The sequence below is a fragment of the Neophocaena asiaeorientalis genome, unplaced genomic scaffold (genome assembly GCF_003031525.2).
Source record: "Neophocaena asiaeorientalis asiaeorientalis breed wild unplaced genomic scaffold, Neophocaena_asiaeorientalis_V1.1 scaffold1217, whole genome shotgun sequence".
Lineage (NCBI taxonomy): Eukaryota > Metazoa > Chordata > Mammalia > Artiodactyla > Phocoenidae > Neophocaena > Neophocaena asiaeorientalis.
This window is the reverse complement of record NW_020172265.1, coordinates 259,926-275,665: the sequence shown is the minus strand read 5'-3', so window position 1 is coordinate 275,665 and position 15,740 is coordinate 259,926. Positions and strand designations below refer to the sequence as shown.

General features: G+C 39.8%; 1 protein-coding gene across 1 annotated transcript in view; it reads left to right on the top strand.

The window, feature by feature from the left end:
* Positions 1-223: 223 nt before the first annotated feature.
* Positions 224-15,740, top strand: part of WDR7 (WD repeat domain 7) — a gene marked incomplete at its 3' end in the record, with an annotated part of 264,187 nt that continues 248,670 nt past the window's right edge. Inside the window, exon 1 of the mRNA XM_024761840.1 lies at positions 224-408. The remainder of the gene's footprint in view (positions 409-15,740) is intronic.

Sequence of the window (15,740 nt, the reverse complement as noted above, 5' to 3'; positions counted from 1 at the left end):
TAACCAAAATGGCCGCCATACACTCCCTGCCCACAGCTGACATGGTAGCCTCCGTTTGGTCTCCATGGTAACGCAGGCCGCTCTTTTCGAGCCGGCCTAGGCCAGGCTTGTAGGGAAATGAGGGGAGTTTCCCTCCCCCTCATTTTTGCGACAGTTGCCGCGAAAGTCACGGCAGTTGGCTGGTGTCAGCTGATTTACTGCAGTGGCGGTGGCGGTGGCGGTGGCAACGGCAGCTTGCAGCCTCTCTGGAGAGACGGAGGCTGGGCTGGGGTTACAGTCCAAAGTTTTCCCACCAGGATTTGCCCACCCCACCTTCTCTCTGGATACGTCCTCGCCTTGTCCTCTTTGCCAGGACGCCTGCAGGTGGTGGGACAGAAAACATCGAGGCATAAGATGAAGCTGTGACAGGTAAAGGGCTTTCGAGCTTCCCCGGGGCTGGGGGGACCCCAGCGCGGAATGTGCCCTCAACGTGAAAGTCAGAGGCCGGGGTTCAAGGGTCACAGCTCCGCTCCAACTGGGGGCGGTGCCAGCTGTCAGAGCGCAGCTGCTGGAAGCTCTGGTCTGTGCGGCGCCTGCAGGTTCAGGCCCACGACTAGGCGCCTGTGCCTGGAGCGTGGGTCCTGCCAGGGGTCTCTGGGGCTCCTTGGCCTAGTGAGTGACATTTGCTACTGGTGACACTGGCTTTGGTCTTGAGATGGGGCCACCTTGCCCGCAGTGGCAATCTAAACGGGGTGAGATGCTTAATGTTGATGGGTGGGTGATTCTTAACAGTGCTTTTGGGAAATGCTGTGCTTGCTTTTGGGGTACACATAGCCTCTCCTGGTACTCTTAGTTTGCCCTTGCCTAAGGTACTGAGACGTCTGTTAGTACACCTGCCCGCTCTCATCCCTTTGCCCTAAGACTTGGTCTAAGAGGATTCCTGCTATGCCTGCTCCCTTACTAGTGGGTCCCAGCGTTCTGAAGCTATATGTTTGGAGTTAGCAATATCCTGCCTTGGATTCAAAAATTACGTTTTATGTTTTGATTCACTTGCTATGTAAGTTTCTCAGGTCCTAGAATTTGAAACTATGGCAGCTACAGTTGCATCACAGACAGCACTGGAATTGTTCATGGCTGCTGATTTTAGGGTTCAGTGAGAGCTACAGCTTGCTTTTGCATTAGCATTTGCCAGGAGCCAAAAAAGGCAAGCTGTGACTCTTTCCGACGTTTATTGTTTAGGGCTTTATGGGCAGGATGTCAAGAATTGCCTGTTATATGAGAGAAATTGATTGAGTTTTTGAAATATACACACACACTTCTTTATAAGTAATTTGTGACAGTATGGAGGTGGAGGACAGCTTAAAAGTGAAAATAATGTGTTGAAATGCTTTTATTATTTCAAATCGGGCAAACAGAACAGTATAAATATGTAGTAAATGCCTTGTTAATTTCCTTTTTTAAAAAAATGTATTTTATTAAGGGACTTCCCTGGTGGTCCAATGGTTAAGACTCCCTGTTTCCACTGGAGGGGGCGCAGGTTCGATCCCTGGTCTGGGAACTAAGGTCCTGCATGCCGCGTGGTGCGACCAGAAAAAAAAAATTTTTTTTATTGAAGTACAGTTGATTTATAATGTTATGTTAGTTTCTGGTGTACAGCAAAGTGATTCAGTTGTACATATATATAATAGTTTGCATTTGCTAATCCCAAATTCCCAATCTATCCCTCCCCCCACCCGCCCTGTGCAATCACAAGTCTATTCTCTATGTTAGTGAGTCTGTATCTGCTTTGTAGATAAGTTCATTTGTGTCATATTTTAGATTCCACACATGCCTTGTTAATTTTCAGAGATTATTGTGAGAAATTCATTTAAGTGTCTATCTTTATTTTAAAAATGCTTCAAACCCTACTTAACAGCAAGACCGGAGTGTACACTTTGTTTTTTCTTATTGCCACCTGTAGCTAAATTTTAAAAGATCTTGATAACTGGATAACTCAAAGGGACTGGGCTTTGCCTTGTTTGAATACCACTGTGGGAACTTAAATTTTGAGATAGTTAGCCTTTTCTTTCTTTTTTTTTTAATAGGGGGGAATACCAACATTTATTTACACTTGGGTTCAAGTTCAGAGCCTTCTTAGTATAGCGAAGTGGTAAAAAGCACAGATCCTGGGACTAAGGTTCATATTCCAACACAGAATAATAACTAAGTGACAACTGGCAAATGTTACCCACAGCCTCTTCAGTAAAGTGGGGAGAGCATCACCCCAGATTCTAGCAGCTATCATGACTGCCTCTGCCCCAGTGTCCACCCTGGGTACTCCACCTCGGAGGCAGCTCAGCTAAGAGTGTGGGCTCTGCAGGTCTCAGCTCAGTGATTAGGGTGGGACTCAGTGAGTTACTGAACCTCGGAGGTAGCCCCTAACTCCAAGACATTTCACCAAAGGCAAGAAACAGGAACGCGGACTGGTTCAAGGACTGAGTGAGATCTTACAATATCCTTTGGTTTTCATTTGGATATAAGCTGTGTTTTGAGGCAGAGGAAGCGAGGTGGTCTATCTGTGTGACAGGCTTAGCATCGCAAACTCTAAAGGTAGCGAGCTGGTTTTGTGCCTTTGCCATCGGAAGGTAGGGTGACATTTAGCCCTAGTGGTGTCCTCTATGTTATGTGAGTCCTTAAAGTTTGTTTTGTACCTCAAATGCAGAGGATTGAGTTAATTTTTTCAATTCAGTCATCATCATTGGGCTGTTCAACGTGTATCTCCGGATTTTTTCCGTTCATTGTCTTTTATATCCAGTTTCCACTCCCTTCCCTTGCCCACCAACCGATAGACAACCATTCTGACATGTATGATGTGTATCCTTCTGTTGGTATGTTATTAAATGTGTGTTGTTTTGGGTGCCCACATTTTATATACATTTATTTAATTATTTGTTTATTTTATTTTTGGCTACATTGGGTCTTTGTTGCTGCGCCGGGGCCCTCTCCGCCGCGGCGAGTGGGGGGTGGGGGGGCTACTCTTCGTTGCGGTGCGCGGGCTTCTCATTGCGGTGGCCTTTCCTGCTGTGAAGCGTGGGCTCCATGTGCGCGGACCTCAGTAGTTGTGGCTCGCAGCCTGTAGAGCACAGACTCAGCAGTTCTGTCGCACGGGCCTAGTGGCTCTAAGGCATGTGGGACCGTCCTGGACCAGGGCTTGAACCTGTGTCCCCTGCACTGGCAGACTGATTCCCAACCACTGCGCCACCAGGGAAGTCCCCCTGGGCACCCAAATTTTAAATTTATAGAGATGATATCATGCCTGATCTCATTAAAGTTTTTTCACTCCCTACTCTCTACTATTTAAGGATCTATTTGTGTTGCTGTCCATTGCTTCTAACTGATACACAGTACTTCAGAATTTCCATCTACTACAGTTTATATGCCAACTGTCCTATTTGTGGATACCCATGTAACGTTCATTTTCCTACCACTTTAGGCAATACTGTGATAAACACACCTTTTAGACCTCTGTGATGCTTTCTTTGAGATACATATCCAGCAATGTGATTTCTGGATCATAGGGTTTTCATATATTTTATTGAAGGATTGCCAGATTGTGTTCTAGAACAAGCTGCTGTGGTCTCTACACCTGCAGGTGGTTCGCGAAAGTTTCTGTATCCTTGTAACCCCACCAATGCTTAGTGTTATCCAGCCCCCTGCTTTTTCCAGACGAATGGATGCAAAGTGAAATCTCATTTTAAAGTACATTTCACTATTACTCATGAGTTTGAGCCTTTCTTCATGGGCATTTTATCTTTCTGGGTTTTCCCTTTTGTAAAATTGTTTATTCCTTTACCCATTTTTATTCTGAGGTTTCACGCCGTGTTGACCTTCACAAGCTCCTTGTATTTCCTGGATACTAGTTCTTTAAATATTGTATCTGTTCCTATTCTGTCATTTGTCTATAACTTTTTTTATGATGTCCTTCATTGAACAGAAATTTTCTACTTGATATAATCAAATTAAAATTTTTTTGCCTATGGTTTGTGTTTTGGGGGTTTTGTTTAAGAAGTCTTTCCCCAATTCTGTGTCACAAAGTTACCTATTTTATGTACTACTAACTTTATCGTTTTCCTTTAAATTTATAGGTATTGAATACATCCAGAGTGTCTTTTTACATGTCACAAGCTAGAGATCCAGTTTATTTTCCATATAGTGTGCCAGTTTTCCTAGTGTCATTCTCTCCTTTTCCCACAGATAAGTGGTGCCACACTTACTGTATATTAACCTCTCATAGAAGCTCTGAAAACTGCATTCTGTTCCTTTGGCTTATTTGTTTGCTCTTGATCTACTATCATGCTGTTTTAGTACTGTGGCTTTGTATGGTTATTTTTTCCTACGTGAGTAAGTTTTCCTATTTATTTTGTTTTAGCTTTATTTTGAAATAATTATAGATTAAAGAAGTTGCAAAACTAGTACAGAGAGGTCTGGGTTCCCCAATGGTTACATTTCATATAACTTCACCCAATTTCCCTCAACTGTTACATTTTATACAACTATGGTGAAAGAGCAAAACCAAGAAATTGACATTGGTACAATACCTGTATATAGTTCTATGCCATTTTATCACCTGTGTAGTTAGATACCTGTAACTACCACTGCAGTCAAGATACAGAACTACTCTATCACCACTAAGACCTCCTTTGTGCCACCCCTTTTCAAGTCAGTTCCGTCTGCCTTCCTCTATTACCTCTAACCCCTGTTCACTAGTCAATTTTCCATGTATACTTTGATCATTACAAGTGTGCTGTATAAATGGAATTAGACAACATGTGACTTTTTGAGATTGAGACTCATCTGAATTGTTGGGTGAGACAATTTTTGAGGCTCATCCAAATTGTTGTGTAATTTGGGTAGTATTCCATGGTTATGTATGTGCCACAGTTTGTTTAAACATTCACTGGGACATTGGGGCTGTTTTCAGTTTTTTGCTATTACAAATAAAGCTGCCTATGGACATTCTTGCACAGGTTTTTTTGTGGATATAATTTTTCACATCTTCTGGGATAAATGCCTAGGAATGTGATTGCTAGGTGGTATGGTAAGTGTACGTTTAGTTTTTGAAGAACTTGCCAAACCGTTTTCCAGAGTGGCTGTACCATTGTACATTCCCACCAGCAACGTATGAGAGATTGAGTTTCTTTGCATCCTCGCCAGCGTTTGGTAATTGTCACTATAATTCACTGTGGTCTCAATTTATGTTTCCCAAATGGCTAATGATGTTAAATTTCTGGTAAGGCAAGTTTTCCATTCTTTTTCCATTTTCAAAGTTGGCTTAGCTATTTGTGGATTTTTATTCTTTTCTATATATTTTGGAGCTAGAGTTTCTAAAGACAGCACAACTAGAATTTTGAGTTAGTATGCATTGAATTTATAGCTTTATTTTGGGGACAATTGACATTTTTATAATATTAGATCACCCTATCCAAGAGCATGGAATGGCTTTCCATTTATGACTGAGCAGGAAGAAATTCTTTGCAGTTTTAAAAAATATCGTGAATAGATACTAATTTAAAGTAGATTATTGCTGATAGAAGAAAATGCTACTGATTTTCATATATTGATATTCTACCTTTGTGTGTGTGTGTTCTACTAGACAGAGATCAAAATCCATAGTATAAACCTTGAAATAGTTTTGGTACTTGTAGAGTTAGGCCTGGAACTAGGTAGTGCTTTTATTCCTGGTTTATCTGTTACATTTCTCTGTGACACTGTTTTGTTTGTTGCGATGGATAAACTCAATGATTAGCGTATGGGGGTTTATAGGTTCTAGTCCCATTTTGTCCATTCATTGTTGCACTTTACAGAGAGTTTGTAATCTTACATATATGCATGCCAGTGATCGTGGGCAAAACCAACTGAGAGCTTATGTATGGCTCAGTGAGATCCTGTCATCAATAAGAGGATACCTTACCTTTCTACTTATAGATACTACGATTGTGATGTTAACTTAGAATTCGAACTCTGTGCACATTCATTTGCCTTGATCTGTATCTGATACTTAAAACCACTTAGCTGATAAGAGCACAAAAGATATTATTGGAAGAAGTCCTACACCATGACTGCATTCAGAAAGTCCTGTCCAAGTGGAATTTTTTTGTTTTCTGTTAAGTAACATATACACGATATTCATAAAATAGTAAATATTCTAAATAAAATTAGGCATCTTTTCCAAAATGTGTTGGTGATGTTTAATGAAAATGTAGGTTTTTTTGGGCTGATGGTTTCTTGTGTTAGTAGTCGTCAAAAAATGTTGGAACAATAAAGTGTTAGGGCCCTGGTCAGTTCAGGGCAGAGAAAATTTCTGAAGGATTGGGAGTTATTCTGTAGGCTCTTGTAGAATAGAAAACTACTGGAAAGACGTGGCTTTTTAACCACTGCCTCCCATTCAGTTAGCAATTGTAATTTATGACCCTTCAAACTCACTGAAAACATTTTACTAGTGTTTTGCATAGACATATTTCTCTCTGAATGTTGGTAGTTAGTATATGTCAATGATAACAGATTGATAGAATGTGCCAGTTACCTTCTGTTCTCACATTCAAGTTGTTTATTTGGCTGTCTTCCTTAAGGGCTCTTCTTTTTTCGAAACCTTTCAAATACAAACAAACAGTAAAAAACCACCATTAACGGGAATGAAAAGTTCGCTCTAATGTAATATCAGTTTACTTAGTTTGAAACAGTTTTGTGATTCACTAACAGGCCTTGGTGAGTGTGGTAGCGATTAGTTAATGTAAACCATGTTAGGTGATTTGCTGCATAGGTCCTAAGACACGTCTTGTTGTGTATGTGTCACAGAGTAAAAGAGGCTAGAATATAGGTGCAGCCTGCAGCTGGGGAAAAGCAATTAGTACATTAACAGGGATTTGATTAATACAACAATTGTATTAATTGTTGGCACTATTATAGAAAAATTCATTGAAAAGAAACTCTGAAATCCGAAGCATGTAAAATCAAGATGTATTTTAATGTATTGATGGGTACAACATTTTTAAAGCCAAGCAAATGAACGTCATTCATTACTTTGTTCATTTATTCAGTAAATATTTGGGTACCTCATATGTGGCAGAAATTCTAGGCGCTGGGAATACAGTATAGAACAAAACAAAAATCATCACCTTCTTGGAGCTTGTGTTATAGTGGCAGATTCAGACAGGATATAAATAAGTATGACACTTGGTATGTTAAATGATTGTAAGTGCTCTGGAGAAGTATAATAAAATACCATGGGAGTGGTGGATTTTGCAATTTATGCTGGTCAGGAAAGGCCTCACTGAGAAGATGACATTTTAGCAGAGACCTAAAGTGGTTGAAGGAGCTCTAAAGATGGACTTGCCATTACTTGAGATGCGGAAGACTGTGGGAGGGGCAGATTTGGGGAAGAAGACCAGAGACTCACTTTTGAACATGTCAAGTTTGAGAAGCTTATTAGCTATCCAGATGGAAATGTTGAGTAGGAAACTGCATATGTGGAATCAGAAGAGAGCCACCAGCTAGAAATTGGGAAATTGTTAATGTATAGCTGGTATTTAAAGCTGTGAGGCTTGGTGAGATCACTGAGGGAGGGAGGGAGGGAGTATTGCCAGAGGAGAGAAGTCCAAGGACTAAGCTCTGGGTATGCCAATATTTAAAGGTCAGAAAATGAGGAAAAATAGAGACTAAAGCCATGGACTTTAGCCTGCTACTAAAGGTAGCAGGAAAGTGTGAAGACTTGGGGGCCAAGTGAAGAAGTGTTTCAAGGAGGAGGAAGTGTGAACTATGCCAAATGCTGTTGGTAGGTCAAGAAAGATGCGGATTATGACTTGACACTGGGTTTAGCAATGGGGAGGTTTTGGTGACCTTGTCAAGAGCATTTGTGTGACAGGTGGAAACTTTTCTATGATCTATGCATTGATATAAGGAGGGGGATAATGTTACAAATGAAGACATTCTGATTTGGAAAGAGGTACATTTTTCCTTAAGGTTACAGTTAATAAATGGGGGAGCTGGGTCTGCCCTAGTTAGTGTGACTCTCAAATCTTCATACTTACTCAACACAGCTTACTGATCCCCATATTGTGACAGTTCATCTTCTAGTTGGGAAAGCATGTTTGTTTTTTCTTCTGGGTATTTTAATTTATGAACAATGAGAAGCTTCAGTGCTCAGTTTAGAGTTTTGATGACAGTGTGAGGGAAAGCAGTAGGAATGGTTGGGGATGGAGGTGAGATTAGAGGTGGTTCGGGAGATAAGGTTGAAGTTGGTTCTACCAGATGGGATCTGTTTACCTAAAATGTAGGGGCTTGGTGGGCATAGTTTGCTTTTAGGTTAATCAGTAACTCTTGAAACTGAGGCAGGTTGGTGATAGATAGAGCATAAGTAGCTGCAGAAATTTGAAACGTGATTCATACGCCTCAAAATCTATGAATCATTTTTAAAATTGTGATTTATTTTTGACCAGATAGCTCTACAGTTCTTCAAAACCCAGCTCTTGCTTGCTCAGGGCTGACTTAGCAATGAGAAGTAAGTGTAGTCTTCTGTTGCCATCTGCTCATGCCACATGTTCTTTTGAAACAGAATACTGGAACTTCCTTTAGCAAAGCCATCCTAAAGTGTCAGGTTCACTGGGAGGAGATTTCTTGCCACTCAAATAAGAGAGGATTATCTTGTCAACTTAGCGACAAGCTTGGTGTTCAGAAGGTGGTGTCCCTCACAGCTGTTTAATTCCAGACACCCTTTGTTCTGAGGAAGCAGCTCAGTAATTCCTTCATGCATTTTCTGATCTAGCTATCTCATTGCATTATAATAAACAGTCTTCATTACCTGATTCAGTGTTTTCTAAGTCTTCAATGAGTTGATAGCAAAGGCACAAGCACAAAGAAAATTCTTAATATTAATGACTACTTCCTTCATCAAACCATGAATTTGACTTGAACACACTTTTTTGACAAATGACGTAGGGATGTTCTGAGAATTTGAATAAACCTTTAAAGATTTCTTTCTTCATTCATTGCAATGGTGGCAAGTAGGTTTAGTTATTTAGTCTGCAGTCCCTGCTTTTCATAATCCCCATTGGTAGGTGGGTAGTGGAGGCCTGCTTGCTCTTGTTCATGTGTGCCTGTTCTCATGAGAGAGAATTTGAGTTTGTTTTTGTCTGCAGGTCTCAGAGGGCCTGCCTTGGGGCACAGGAAGCAAACAGACCAAGACAGTATTGACTCTCTGGTGAAAATGCCTGTATTCCTGGGCTAGAAATACATCTTGCTTTTGCATTTGAGCATTAGAAAGGCAATATAGAGAAATGAACATTGATCTGATACTAGATTTTTCATATGTAATCTTTTTTTATAGCTTTTAGAAATCACATGGGATACCAGTATCCCATGAGATTTTGCAGAACAGTATGGTCTTATCAGAGTATCACTCCATAGGTTATTCATGGTTTTAAAGGGGAAAATAGCCTTAGTCAAGTGGTCGTAGGTGGCATCACTGATAGTGGGACAGTGTGATGTTACGTCTTCTGTGGTGATGCAGTGTAAAGTGTACATCACCTATGAAGGATACTTGCCAAACATGTTTCACTTGAGTTCGATGATGCCTTTAGATCCAACTTCCAGTTTATAGGAAGAAGAGGAGATAGATGAACATGTGATAAATGACATTGTAAATAAACTCAGACAAATCTAAAATCTGGAACATTCTACAAGCAATTGGTTTTGTTTATTTAAAGTTAATATGAAGAGTGACAGTTAATATGAAAAATGAAGTAGGACTCTTCTAGAACTAAAGAGTAAAGAGGCATCACAACCAAATGCAGTCAGTAAAACTTGAATATTTTACTCACTGGTTTTAAAAAAATTATAAAAGATATTTTTTAGACAGTCGAAGTAATTTGAATATGGACTGGATTTTAGATACTATGAGAGGATTATTATGGTATTGATAATGGTGATTGTGATAATGGCGTTGTGTTTATGAAGGAAAATGTTCTTATTTTTAAGCTTGGTATTTAGGGGTGAATTGGCATATGTGTAGGTTATTTTCAAATGGCTCAGCAAAAAAAAAATCTCTCTCTTTATATACACATGTATTGACAAAGGAAATTTGACAAAATATTATTTATGGAGTGATCTTTATACTATTTTCAAACTTTTTGTATATTCAGCATTTTTTGTAATAAAACGTTGCGGAGAATCACAAGGGGAAAAGTAAATATCATCTTAAGCCTTTTATTAAAAGAACAATCAAATTTCAAAAATATTCCCTTGGGGGACTTCCCTGGCTGTCCAGTGGTTAAGACTCTGCATATCCACTGCAGGTTCTATCCCTGGTCCGGGAACTAGGATCCCGCATGTCACACGGTGCAGCCACAAAAAAGGATTAATCTCCAAAACATACAAGCAACTCATGCAGCTTAATATCAAAAAAACAAACAACCCAATCCAAAAATGGGCAGAAGACCTAAATAGACATTTCTCCAAAGAAGATATACAGATTGCCAACAAACACATGAAAGGATGCTCAACATCATTAATCATTAGAGAAATGCAAATCAAAACTACAATGAGATATCATCTCACACCGGTCAGAATGGCCATCATCAAAAAATCTAGAAACAATAAATGCTGGAGAGGGTGTGGAGAAAAGGGAACACTCTTGCACTGCTGGTGGGAATGTAAATTGATACAGCCACTATGGAAAACAGTATGGAGGTTCCTTAAACAACTACAAATAGAACTACCATACGACCCAGCAATCCCACTACTGGGCATATACCCTGAGCAAACCATAATTCAAAAAGAGTCATGTACCAAAATGTTCATTTCAGCTCTATTTACAATAGCCAGGAGATGGAAACAACCTGAGTGTCCATCATCGGATGAATGGATAAAGAAGATGTGGCACATATATACAATGGAATATTACTCAGCCATAAAAAGAAATGAAATTGAGTTATTTGTAGTGAGGTGGATGGACCTAGAGTCTTTCATACAGAGTGAAGTAAGTCAGAAAGAGAAAAACAAATACCGTATGCTAACACATATATATGGAATCTAAGGAAAAAAAAAAAGGTCATGAAGAACCTAGGGGTAAGATGGGAATAAAGACACAGACCTACTAGAGAATGGACTTGAGGATATTGCGAGGGGGAAGGGTAAGCTGTGACAATGTGAGAGAGTGGCATGGACATATATACACTACCAAACGTAAAATAGATAGCTAGTGGGAAGCAGCCGCATAGCACAGGGAGATCAGCTCGGTGCTTTGTGACCACCTAGAGGGGTGGGATAGGGAGGGTGGGAGGGAGGGAGATGCAAGAGGGAAGAGATATGGGAAAACATGTATATGTATAACTGATTCACTTTGTTATAAAGCAGAAACTAACACACCATTGTAAAGCAATTATACTCCAATAAAGATGTTAAAAAAAAATAAAGAGTCATCTCCACTTTTGTTGAGCAGAAGGGTGAATTTGGAGCTGAGAAACAATAAATTGATAACTGGCACTGTGAAGGTCTTTTGATGACACCTGTATCAATTTTCATCTGAAAGTTTCACCCCCATTCTTGATAAAAATTTTGCTGGGTGTACAATTTATTTTTTCCTCAGCACTTGAAAATATCATTCCATGGTCTTTTGGCTTTAATTGAAAAGTCACCTGTCAAAAATACACACCATTGTAAAGCAATTATACTCCAATAAAGATGTTAAAAAAAAATAAAGAGTCATCTCCACTTTTGTTGAGCAGAAGGGTGAATTTGGAGCTGAGAAACAATAAATTGATAACTGGCACTGTGAAGGTCTTTTGATGACACTTGTATCAATTTTCATGTGAAAGTTTCACCCCCATTCTTGATAAAAATTTTGCTGGGTGTACAATTTATTTTTTCCTCAGCACTTGAAAATATCATTCCATGGTCTTTTGGCTTTAATTGAAAAGTCACCTGTAAAAAAAAAAAAAAAAAAAAATTCCCTTGGGAGTTCTGTGGTTGCCTAGTGGTTAGTATTCTAGGCTTTTACTGCTGTGTCATTCAATCCCTGATAGGGGAACTGAGATTCCACAGGCCGCTGCCAGGTGCATGGCGCGGAAAAAAAAAAAAAAAAAAAAGTCCAAATCTAGTGAAAAACAGGGATGAAAGATCCTCCCTTCTTCCTTGAAGTTTTCTTAGGGCTTTCTAGGCCTTCACATAGCTAGGCAGAATAAAGCTGAAAAAGTAGGAAGAAGATAATTGGGAGAGTATGCTGTACCAGAAACGAAAGAGAGAGGGTTGAGAATTAGCAAATGATCAGCCGTGTCAAACTAGTAGCTGTGTAAGACTGAATATAATGTAAGGACTGAGTAAGATGGTTAGAAAGAGTAGGTATCAACAGTGCATTAATGTCAAAGAATCCTCTCTTTCCTCGCTTCTCTCCTAAGGCCTTGCTTCTCTCTGCAATATTGGAGAGTTCTTTCCTGGAGTATCATATTAGAGAAATGTTGACCTCTTCATGTAGAGGGAGGGCAATCTTGAGCAGCCTTAGATTAGGTGTGTTTGAAGATAGAACCTAGATTACATGAGGCCTTTTGTAGTAAGGAAATGGAAACACTATGTTTAAGACCGTGGGTTTCAAGATGTTGATTGTAATTACAGTGAGAGAAACAGAGAGATAAAATGAGAGAAAGAATGAATGAGAGAGAGAGCGAGAGAGAGCGAGAGAGAGAGAGAGAGAGAGAGAGAGAGAGAGAGAGAGAGAGAGAGAGAGAGAGGGAGCGATTACTAGATTTACAAGCAGAGGCTATTAACAAGTGAAAGTGTTTTGGACAAAAATGAGATGTGAACATGTTTGAAGGACAAAGCCTAACTGAACTGAAAGACAGATGAAATGGTAGACAGTGAAAGGATAATTAAGGGAGTAAGATCCTTCAAAGAGTCCAGGAATAATTAGATTTAGCAAAAAAGATGAGATATTCCTTCCTCAGAAATATCTTGCTTGGCACACAGTGAAAGTTTAATAAATGCTAATTATTGTTATTCTCTTTTTTCATTCAGTAAGTACATATTGGTCACTAGTAAAAGTCTATAACTATTCTAGGTGCTGGTAAGTCACCTCAAATCCCAGTGAAATGCAGTTTGTTTGATAATGATTAAATAACAAAGATGGCGGGCTTACGTCGATGATTTGGTTTTACTCTTCAGGGAAACAGATTTTAGTGGAATGGATGCATTTGTAAACAAATAACTACACACAAAGTGACGAGTGTTCTGCACCAGTGTGTAGAAAATCTTGTGAAAACGTGGTTGCAGGAGCAGTGAATCACAGGTTTTGGGACAGGGCACTCACAGCAGAGAGGAGCTAGTGTTGGAACAGGTTATAGGCTAAAGACAAATACTTGTTAAAGTTAAACGCTTTTTTGAAAACTCCATGTTGTGTGTGTATGTGCATCTTTAAAATAAAAGAACCTGGTGAATCACGGCCATGGATTTTATTTTATTTGTTTATTTATTTTGGCCCTGCACATCTTGTGGGATCTTGGTTCCCCTACCAGGGATCGAGCCTGGGCCCCTTGCGGTGGAAGTGCGGCGTCCTAACTGCCGGACCGCCAGAGAAGTCCCGTGGGCCATTTAATTAATTTATTTATTAAACTGTCTTTTGGAATACAGTGAAATACCCAAAGGCTGGGGGAAAAAAACCCCTTAAGACCAAAGGATTTATCTTGAGAATCAGGATTCCCACACAATCCAGTCTCTTACTTCTCTTACTCTTCCTTTTCAGAGGTAGTTTTCATTACTGTTTTTTTTTTTTTTAAATTTGGTATCATTACAGAATTATTCTAAACGTTTGTGTGTGTGTGTATTACAGATGTGTGTAGATACATATATATACCCCTTTTAGAACCTAAAATGGGAATGTATTTTAAACGCTGTACTGCACCTTTTCATCCCACTATATATTTTGGAGATTATTTCATATCTCATGCTGCAGTGTTCTATTGTAAGACTCTAATAATTTATTTAATCCCTGATTTATGGACACTAAAGTTCTTTCCATGTACCCATTAACAATTAGAGAAATTTTCAAGCACATAAAAACAGTAAGAACAATGTAATGAACACTCTTGTACTAAAAGGAACTTCAACGTTTATTTTTACAGTTTGGGTTTCCTGGCAAGCAGATTCTGAGATGGAGATTAGCACTCAGGTTTATAAGGGAGTGCTTTTAGTCCCGACACCTGGGGAAGGGAAGCAGGTTTGGCCAGAGGGAGAAGTTGAGCTGTAATGAGTCTCAGCGGAAGGAATCTCAGTTGAGCCTGGGGGTAGTTCCAAAGATGGAATGACCCTTCAGAACTATACTGAATTGATATGAGGGGGCCTGGCCTTTACTGTTTATCCCTGGATTGATCAGTTGTTGGATGTGGGCTGTCCTACTGGAAGGCGGCAAGGTGTCTCCCTTTGGCTGGGGCAGTCGTTAGTGGGGGCTGACAGCCCAGTGCTCTCAGCGGCTGGGGTAATAAGTCCTTTATTCCCGAGGTGCATCTGGATGCGTACCACCCATCACACTTATGTTCCTGTTTCATCTTCATCCCTTTCAATACCTCTTACCCCCTCTTCCCCTCCACCATCTCCCACATGCCAGCCCCAGACATCAGATCATTTCATCCCTAAATACTACAGTTCTACTTACCTTTGAGTAATGTGTTTTAGTAAAATCTTGATTAACCAGATTGACTGGAGAATGAAGTTTTCTGGTAAATGGAATTTTGTGGTAAATGCAGACAACATAGAATAAGGAAGGGTATTTATTTCATTAGGAATCAGGAGGTCTGTGTGTGCCTCTGAGCTCTGAGATGAGTTTGCAGTGTAATTTTGAGAGAGTTGCTGAAGGACCTAAATGTGGCGGGCGGGAGGAGGGGCTCAGCGGCCCCTTCCCATAGTGAGTAGTTATGTTTAGGCAAAACTTTGTAGTCTTCTTTCCCTTTTATGGCAGATTTTGATAAAACTGCGAAACAGGGTTTAATTTTCTTTTCTATCAACTTTGAATTTGGAAAATGTGAGCAACTAAGCTCTTCTGTGCCTATTTAAATTAAGGGAAAAAAAATCCACTAAGGGGATTGCCGCTCACAGAACCTGAGAATAAAACCTCTTAAAGTGGGGTTTGCTCCAGGGGCTACTGGATAGGTTTACCGTTCTGGCTCCCCCAGGCTTGGAGTTAGCGCTGATGTTACAGTTTCACAGTCCAGTCACCAACACCTTCCTTGCCTCTTACCCTGGAGCCAGTCTGTTCTTGGTAACAGTGAGAAGTCCGTGTTCCCACTTTAGTGACACCTGGGTTGTTTGTTGTTTTTTAAATTATCTTTAAGGAGGAAGGGCCCCATTGAAGGGTAAACTTGTAATAAATTGGAATTTCAAATATTATGTACTTGTGTTTATAAAGAATAAATAAATAAATATCCACTCAAATAGATCTCTATAAGATGGTAACGAGCTATATACTTCTCTCCATTTCTATATTAGGAAGGCAGTTTTTTTTTTTTTTTTGGTCAGTTACAAAAGCCTTTCTTTTACAACTGCTTAAATATCAAAAACAAAAGCAAAACAGCAGGAGGTTGACCCATATTTCATCAACTTTTGCAATGACTTGGTTCAGTGATACAGGCAAAGGGTGATTGGATTTTTCCCGTTCACGTGAGACGATTTTTGTTGAGTTCTCTGGTGCCATTTTGTGAACATATTTCCTGAGCTCTAATTTCTCTGAGACCAGATTATGCCTC